Here is an 8,969-nt window from a genome sequence, read left to right as displayed (position 1 = left end):
AAAAAAAAAAAAATCCTTTCTGGCTATTATTCCCCTATAAGGCTTTACAGGAATAAAGAATGTGCCTACAAATATATACTCTAAGTTAATCTGAAGCCCCAAAAGTTTTCATTGAAACTAATCTCTCACAACAGAATAAACACATGTGACTGTTCACATTGACACACAAAGCTGCGGCAGCGCTTCAATGTGACGACATAAACAGAGCTTTACTGCAGAACAATGGCAAGGAAACACATCTTTCTGTAGTCCAGTTCTTTTTAGTGAATCAGAAAGACAGAGGAACCAGTGTAATCAGATTCACGGACACTTGGACTGTGTTTGAATCCGTCTGAATAATCCTGCACTGAACAAACTCTTTCACGGGAAACTCACTCTAGACTTCGTCCATGAAGAAACATACAATCTGTATCACTTCCCTGAGATGCGACAAAACGGTGTTTGTGTTCTTTTCATTTAGCTTTGTGCTTTAGCAGTAACACGTTTGAGCATTTGTTTACCATATTTGATGATCAAAGTTTATATGTCAATAAAAGCCTAAATTAAATCTGCTCATCATACAAAGCAGACGTGTCTCTTCAGAAGAGCTGGATTCGATTCATATGTATTACTTTTACAATATCTTTAAGCGTCAAAGTTTTGCTTGACTTTATGTGGACTTCCAATGGAGGGACAGAAATCTCTCAGATTTCATTAAAACATATCTTAATTTGTGTTCCAAAGATGAACCAAAGCCATGGATTTGAAACAACATGAGGGAGAATAAATGATGACAGTATTTTCATTTTAAGTAGACTGTGACAGTAACAGAATCAGCTATGACCCTGGATTTCAAATCATACTTATAATTCAGTATTCGAATGAAATGAAGGAAAAGAAGGTACAGCAGATGTGTTGTATGTGTTTGTCTCTGCTGTAGTCGCTGGCTTCTCTTCATCATGGAGCATCTTTTCTCCAGACTGGAAGAGGATTTGAGCTGCAGACTGAAATATACTGAGACCTGCTTCCACGCTTCTGATCTCAGAGATTCATCAGTCAAGACCGGAGGACACGTTAATGAGCGATGCTTTCCGCTGCTGGAAGTTGACTCCAAATTTCAAAATGAAACTTCCGGTTGCCAAACACAAGAAGAGTTTCATAACCGCCAAAGAAACTGTGGAAGGATGACGTTTCTATCACTGATGGCACTGCGTTCATTCACCCTAACCAACTCTAATGCCAGAAAATGATCACGAATTACTAAAGTGCACAGACGACAGGTTTAGTGTTTAATTACTACTTCCTCACGCTTTCACTGATTTAATTGGTTAACGTTTGAAGTGTTTTTCATTACAGGTCTGAACTGAACAGAGTTTCACCAATTAGCTCATTTATTTTACACATTCACACTCATCAGAAACGAGCAGTGTGCTCCAGTTATGCTGTTTTCAGAGGTGAATCTGAGGAAATGCACCCTGTCTTCAGTGTTTTGAAGTCTCCTGCAATGGCTGTTTAATCACGTTTTCTTCTGCAAAATGCATTTGTCCGTCAATGATCTGTGAGGCTTTAGCTGATGTGTGTCTCTCGTGAGAATTTATTTGCATGCAGTTTGATTGTGCATTCATGCTAACGCTTCATTATCACTGACAGTAGTAATGATTTTAATGAGGGTGATCTAGCAAGGTCCTTTGTGTCTGAGGCACAATTGTTTCACATCAACAAGAACCTCGAATCATACTCCTTTCATGCACTCATACCTGGCTCTGTGTGTGTGTGTGTCTAGGTTGAGCAAAATTCAGAATTTCATAGTTTTCTTTCACAATGTTCTCTGTCTTCTTGGGTGTGAATGTGCATTGAAAATTCTTTATTTATAATGGTAAGACAACAAAATTTCACTCGTTCAATGAGACAAACTTCCATGCCCTTTCTTTCAGGTGTAAGAAATATTTTAGCATTTGGACTGCATCTAACATGCTAGTTAACTTCATTACCTCTTGCTACCACTATTTTACTGTGGTTTGCTTCTCTGTTGGACCTCTGCTTTCTTCTCTGGCCATCAGTCATCTTTCTTCCCTTTGCTCCTGCAGGAGCGAGTTCTAGTTCTTTTCCTTTATTTTCATCACTACTTCATTAGTAGTTTCCTCCTCAGCTTCCACAGATGCAGTACTAAAGTGGTGATCTTTGCATGTTCTCATATGAGCACTCTTTTTCTTTTTATCATCTACTTTTAGTTTCACTGCCACAGTAGTGATCTCTCCCATTGCTTCCACCTTTGTTTTTGTCACTAGTGCAGGGCTCCAGACAAAAATGTCAATTAAGGCACCATTGGCTCCTATAAGAAGAAAAATGTTATGTTATGCACCACATAAGAATGAACTTACATTTTATTTTTTTAAACTCATACTTTCAGTCATCCTGTCATGTGTATACGGTACGTCTGCTCTTTTACAGCAGTTTCATCTGTCTTGTAGAGGTTTTGAGAACTGAAATTCACTTAAAGTGGGATCTGAAAGTCTTTTTGAACTTGAGACATGCCTGGTTCCAGAATCAAATCACTGAGGGTTCTCTAGCCTTAATGCATATCTTTTACTTTTTTGCATTACAGCATTGGTGTTATGTAGTGTAAATTTAAAGGTGGAAGAGAGTGTATTTTTGTAAATATGAGTTGTCTAGTGTTACGAGCACAGTTTGTTTGTGATGTTGCGTGTCATATCTTTGATATTTATGTAGCAGTTTACTGGAGAGATGGCCATGGACTATTGGCTGAACGTCTGATAAATAAAGCACATAAAATGGGAAACGCTTCAGAGGTTTCGAAGTTGTCATCTGATTGAATCCTACAGGATTTCTGGGAGATGTGTCTGTAATGTTTTTTTAATGGTCTGCCTGGAAACAAAGCTGCTGTGACGCTAAACCGCCTCATGGAAGAAGAAAGCTGTAGTGTTTACAACTCTGACAATGTGCACTTATCAGGATAAACACTGGATTTCCAAAAGTATGTGAAGCTCACGGCATAGACTCTGTAGGATGGTTCTTGGCCAGTGAAAGCTGTCTGAAGGTCTGGTTACGCATGACAAGGCAGGGACTGACTTAGTAATCTGCTTGCTGAAAAAAAAATAATGTTCATGTTTCACTCAAAGTTAAGCAAAGTTACACTGATGGAGCAAACACTTCTAGTAACACTTTTTTTTTTCACTTAAAGAACTTTAAGAAACATAGTTCACTTGATTACAATTTACAATTCACTTGAATTCTCATAACAAGAGAAGATTCAGTTAAAAAAAAACTATGGAAGTCCCGCAGTGTGAAAATATTCAGCATTGTTTTTAGACAAAGTATTCTTCAGGACTGAAATAAAGAAAACTATTTATATTCAAAGTCAAATTTTCATTCCTATCTTAAAAGACAAGTGATGAAAATGTATAAAATTTCATGCCAAACCTAATCTGTAACATTATCTTCATTAACAGTTTGATTCCATTATGACCTCGTTTTATGGTTATTTTAGACAAAATGATGTAGATATAACAGCTCATTATGTACTAAAAAAAAACCCTTATGAAAAGCATAATTACAGCTTTCTCTGAATAAATATTTATTAGAGGGGGTTAAGGGATGAAGTATTTTCTTTTGCTGGAGGCGCTGGGTTTGCTGCCAGACGAGAGAAAAAAGAGATTTGACTGTAATTAGCGGCCACTGTCCCCCTATAAATGGAAATTTCATCAAGGCTTATTTGGAAAAGTGCCTAATCCTTCAAACAAACAAAAAGCATGCATGCTAACGCAGTTGCCAGCAGTCAGAATTGAATGACGTCTATTTTTCCACATTCAGGCCTTTATGATAATTAGCCGTGGGTCAGAACAGAAAGCCCATCTGAATATTAGGATATAAACATGCTCTGTATAAACCAGTTCCTTTCCCTCTAATAACACTTATGAAACAAGGCATCCAAATAAAATCCTGCACGAATGAACACTGCAGCTGTAATTACTGAAAAAACTATTAACAGGACAGATGGGACTTTTGTTTTGTCCTCTCGTGTTGATTCTTATACTCCCGTATAGCTTTTTTTACAACTGTATTTTCCCTCATCTTTGCAATGTCTAGTTATTTTCTCTGCCTTTGTTTAGGTTTCCTTCCACTTATAGAAATGTAAGTCTCGCAGTATTAAGTTAATGAGTTGGCTTGACATATACTATTATTGGCCAATATATTTGTAATTGTTTTCTAATGCTGTATCCTTCAGTCTATGCTGACCTATTGTGCCATACTTTTTTTACTGATTGGAAATACTGTACGGCAGTGTTGCCAAGTCAGTGGTTTTCCAGTGGAATTGGGCTATTTTAACACTGTTGCTGTGGGTTGTTTTTGGTGTCCGCAGATTGAAGCGGCCCCAAAAACTTGATATTTAGCCTCTGAAATGCAAATTTTACCAGGGGAACCCCGCCAAAAAATGCGTATTTTACCCCCGGAACACGATTTTTACTGGGTGACCCCCCTCGAAACACGATTGGGCTAGTTTTGAGTAGCAATTGGGCGGGTTTTGTTGTGAAAACCTGGCAACCCTGCTGTATGGTTTTTCCTGGCTGACAACCAGAAACTCCCCCAAAATCCTAGTCAGACAATTTGACCTGTTTTCATTTTCAATTACATATTATTTTACATTTTCTATAGCAGTTTCTCTTCAGACAGTGATAAATTGAGTGTGACATTCATAGATGTGATGAAAAAACCAAGTAAACAGATTCAGTGTTTAACCATTAATAATGCTGATTTATTGGTATTGGAGAACCTTTTTGCCAAAGGTACAGTAAGTCTCACTGTAGCCTGTAGCAGACTCAACACCCAGAGCCACATTTCCACTGCTCACAGATGCACAGAGAGCCGGTGCTAGATTATTAATTCCCCCGGATAAATGTCAGTCTAAGAGGTTTAATGAGCACTCTTATATGTGTATTCACACTGGTGTGCCCAACTTTTTTAATTTGATGTTTGTTTGCTGCTGGTTCATCTGGCCGGAGGAGAACTGCCTCTGGCTTGCTTAGTTGGGGACACTTATTTTCCAGCGATATCGTTGACTTGATTGCACAGATACTTTTTAAACTGAACTGAGCTGGATGATGACATCACTGAATTCAATGATGAACTGCATTTAACTCAAAATTGAGTGTTTACTATTGTCTTTTTGCATTATTGACACACTAATTTCCTATTTAATACTGTAAAGCTGCTTTGACAAAGTGCTATATAAATAAATAAAATAATAAACATTTTTTTTTGTTTCATATTGTAGATGCATCTGGGTAAAGATTTAGATGTGTTCTCTAGTGGATGAATGTGGAATGCCATCAGCATGACTGATGTCTGAAGCATGTGTGAAAACACTCCAAATCCATTGGGCCGCACAGCCTGTGATGTCATTAGCGCGGTACCTGGAAGCCTATAATGCATGTTATCAACTTCTTTGTCTGAAGGTGTTAGATTTTGCTGTATTTGGCTGAGCAGTGGTTTGGGTGGCTCGCCAATGTATTAGATTTCTCTAATACATAAAATATGTAAGCTTGACCAGAGTTCTTGTGGGGAGAAGAATTTACTGAAGGTAGCAGTGTAGCAGGTTTTCCTAGCTTCTCCCTAGTTTCTCCAAAGCTTCTCCCTGTAAGGCAGAACTTTATACCTAAAGGCAAATGGCTAGAAACAATAGATACTGTCAGGACCTCCCGCTGGAGATCCTGCAATCTACAAGAAGTTCCTGAGTACTGTTCTTTTGTTATTCTAAATGTATGAACCATTTGGTTCACACCTTTACAGACAGTTCCTGTTGATTGCATCTGGGGCACAGTCACAATGTAAATGCATCTGACTAAAATTACACATAATCTTTCAAAGGAGACCTGAAACAGACAGGCCATAGGCATGGCAAGGGGACACAGTGTCTCATTCCCTCTCGGGGAACCATGTTACATGTGTAAACTGAGGCATTCCCCTTCAAGGGAACTTACACTGCGTCCTCTAGAAGAGACTGGAGAATGAAATACCCACTATGCCATGCTGCGGGGCATGCCTGTCCACCTGGTGAGAGAGCACCAAAAGAAGTAGGCAAGCATACACTGATTCAAAAAGGGGTACGCTAATGATGCTCCGGACAGCAAAAACAGCTTAGGGGAAATGGGGAATCATACCAACATTAATATTTAGCCGAGTTGGGAACACAACTATACTCAAACAGCTGTTCCTAAAGACAATGGGCATCTACTTAAAACCCTAACACAGGGGAAACAGCCTAAAGATAGCAAAATCAAGGAAGTCTACTTTACTACTCGTTACTAAAGGGGGGTGGGGCATATTGCTTAATCATCTGAAAGGGAGAAGATCTTATAAAAGGAAACCATCCTCTACAAAAAACTAAATAGGGAGCCTAAAAAGAGACTCAACCTATAACCATAGGTGGACCATCTACTTAAAAACCTCTAATCATAAGGGAAACAGCCCAAACCAAACAGCAGTTCACCAAAGGGAAACTATCCTCAGACCGCTACCATCTCTGACGAGGCTGCTATAGGTGGACAGCTTAACTTACTACCCTCCAAAACAGGGGAGGCAGCCCGAACTAGCTCATATTACAAGAAGGGAGCAAGGAACCCTCACTTCAACTGCATCTCACTTCAACCTACAAAAAGGAAACGCTATCAAAGGAAACCATTCTAAACAGGTATATCTTTGATAAGCTTCCACCTACATATGGAGACTCTACGAGAGCTCAACCTAAGGAACCAAAAAGGGGGACCACCCACTTAAAGCAGCCCAACCCCTACATGCAGACTGAACAGAGGGAGCAATGAACCCTACTTTAATGTCCACAATGTTTAGTGAGGGACTTCTTGCTCCACCCAGCCAAAGAGCAGCTTCTCAAAGGGAACTGTCCTCAGACAGCTATCAACTTTGATGTAACAAGCGGGCCACTGTAAACACACTGGAGGCAGCCCGACCTGAGATGCTGCTAAGAAGAGAGCAAGGAACCCTACTTAAAATCCAAAATAATTGGGTGGGGGGGCATCTTGCTACAATATTCATAAAAAGGGATAGCCATCAAAGGAAACTGTTCTTTAACAGGTATGTCTTTGATAAATGTCCGCTTAAGAAAGGGTGTGAGGAACCCTAACTCGTTTGCTTATGAGGAGGGACATCCGACTCAGGGACTGCAGGTACCAATGAGAACTGTCCTCAAACAGCCCCCAAGACTCAGAGGGACTGCCTAACTCACAGACCACGTTAAATCGAGGGGGTAGCCCAACTCTGTTCTTAGCTGTATTAGAGCTAATAAAAGGAGCTGTCTACAAACCTCCTTGCTCACCGCAATGGCAGCCACGAGAACTAAACCGCAAAGTGTAAGAGCTCAACTCTCATCCCTAGAGAGAGAGTTAAGCCTGGGTGGAACCTATTATTGCGACCACATCACACAACATGCATTTAACTCCCCTGAGAGCAAAGCGTGTGGAGTTCAAATGTCAGATTCTAAGACTTTTTAAGAAACACAATAACAATCATAAAATGAGAGCTATGAGAGCCTTTGACTACCCCAAGAGCCAATTGTGCTCATGCAAACACTGACTACTATCCCTCAGGGGAAAAATGCTCCCTACCTGTCTCTTTCAGTCAGTCTCATGAATGCATTATACCTGGCACATCCAGTCTCTCTCAGAAGTTGAAGGTGTTTCACCCAAAAGTCCGCACATACCATGAGAATAGGGACAGTGCAAATGGTTTGTCCCGCATTATCCAGGTGAAGGCTGCATACTTGTGGTGGGTGAGGAGAGACCCCCTCGTATGATTGTAAAGCGCTTTGAGTGTACAGTGCATAGCGATTGTAAATCGTTATATAAATGCCTTATTCATTCATTCATTCATTCATTCAAGTAATTTCAAAAGAATTATCTGAAAACAATAAATGATCAATTTTGAGACGTAACACTGGTTACATTAGTAACTATGGTTAGTAATGTAACCATAGTTCCCTGAGAGAACAGAACTGTGCATTGCGTGAACACGCTTATGGGGGAAACTCCTGTTTACTCTGAATACTGATGCCTGATTTGTTAACGTTCGTGTAGCTGCACAAACAAATGGAATTTCAGCCCATCAAATCAGGCGGAGCCGACTGCCTATATAAGTCGGCGTTGAATGACATTTCATCAGAATCTTTCAACTAATAAGCGACAGTCATCGACTGCTTTTAGCAGCTTTATAGCATGGCTATGTATGCAATGCTTATTCCAGTTATCTCACAATAGGACCAGAATCAATTAAATCCAGGCCACAAGGCTGGGGTCTTCGGCAACAAAAATACTGTCCACTCAGCAGGGGAGCAGGATGACTAGGCGGACAAGATCTGTGCCTGAAGGGCAGGGATGTTCAGGTTCTAAAACCTAGTGAAGGTAGACGACAAATACCAGCCGGCTGCCACATAGATATCTCTGATAGAGACTCCGCTGGACCATGCCCAGGAGATGCCCTTCCTTTAGTGGACTGGGCTCCCACGCCAATAAGACACTGTGAGCCCACTGAGGCATAAGCCAGGGCTATAGCATCAACAATCCAGCGGGATAGTCTTTGCTTTGTAATTGGCAGCCATTTAGAGCAGCCTCTGAAGCATAAAAAGTGCTGCTCTGATTGCTGAAAACAGCTAGAGCACTCTACATAAAGTGTAAGGGTCCAGACCGGGTAGAGTAAATTAGGACCCTCCGTATCCTCTGAGTTAGGAAGCGTTAGAAGGGTAATACAACCTCCAAAGCCTGTGGGACCAGCTCGTCCTCCTCCTCCTGTGAGAGCTCTCCGGCCGCTGCCACAACGCCAGGGCCCAAACCCTCCATCTGCTGTAGGTGAACCAAAAACAACTGATAGCAGCTCTCAGTGATATGTGTCGGGTCCCCGCTATAATAGCAGCAACATTCACAAATGTTTACAGAACAAGCGGGAACCCAGTGTGCCTGTAG

Source organism: Sinocyclocheilus anshuiensis, unplaced genomic scaffold, assembly GCF_001515605.1.
Source record: "Sinocyclocheilus anshuiensis isolate Anshui unplaced genomic scaffold, SAMN03320099.WGS_v1.1 scaffold1452, whole genome shotgun sequence".
Lineage (NCBI taxonomy): Eukaryota > Metazoa > Chordata > Actinopteri > Cypriniformes > Cyprinidae > Sinocyclocheilus > Sinocyclocheilus anshuiensis.
This window is presented reverse-complemented; position numbering follows the sequence as displayed.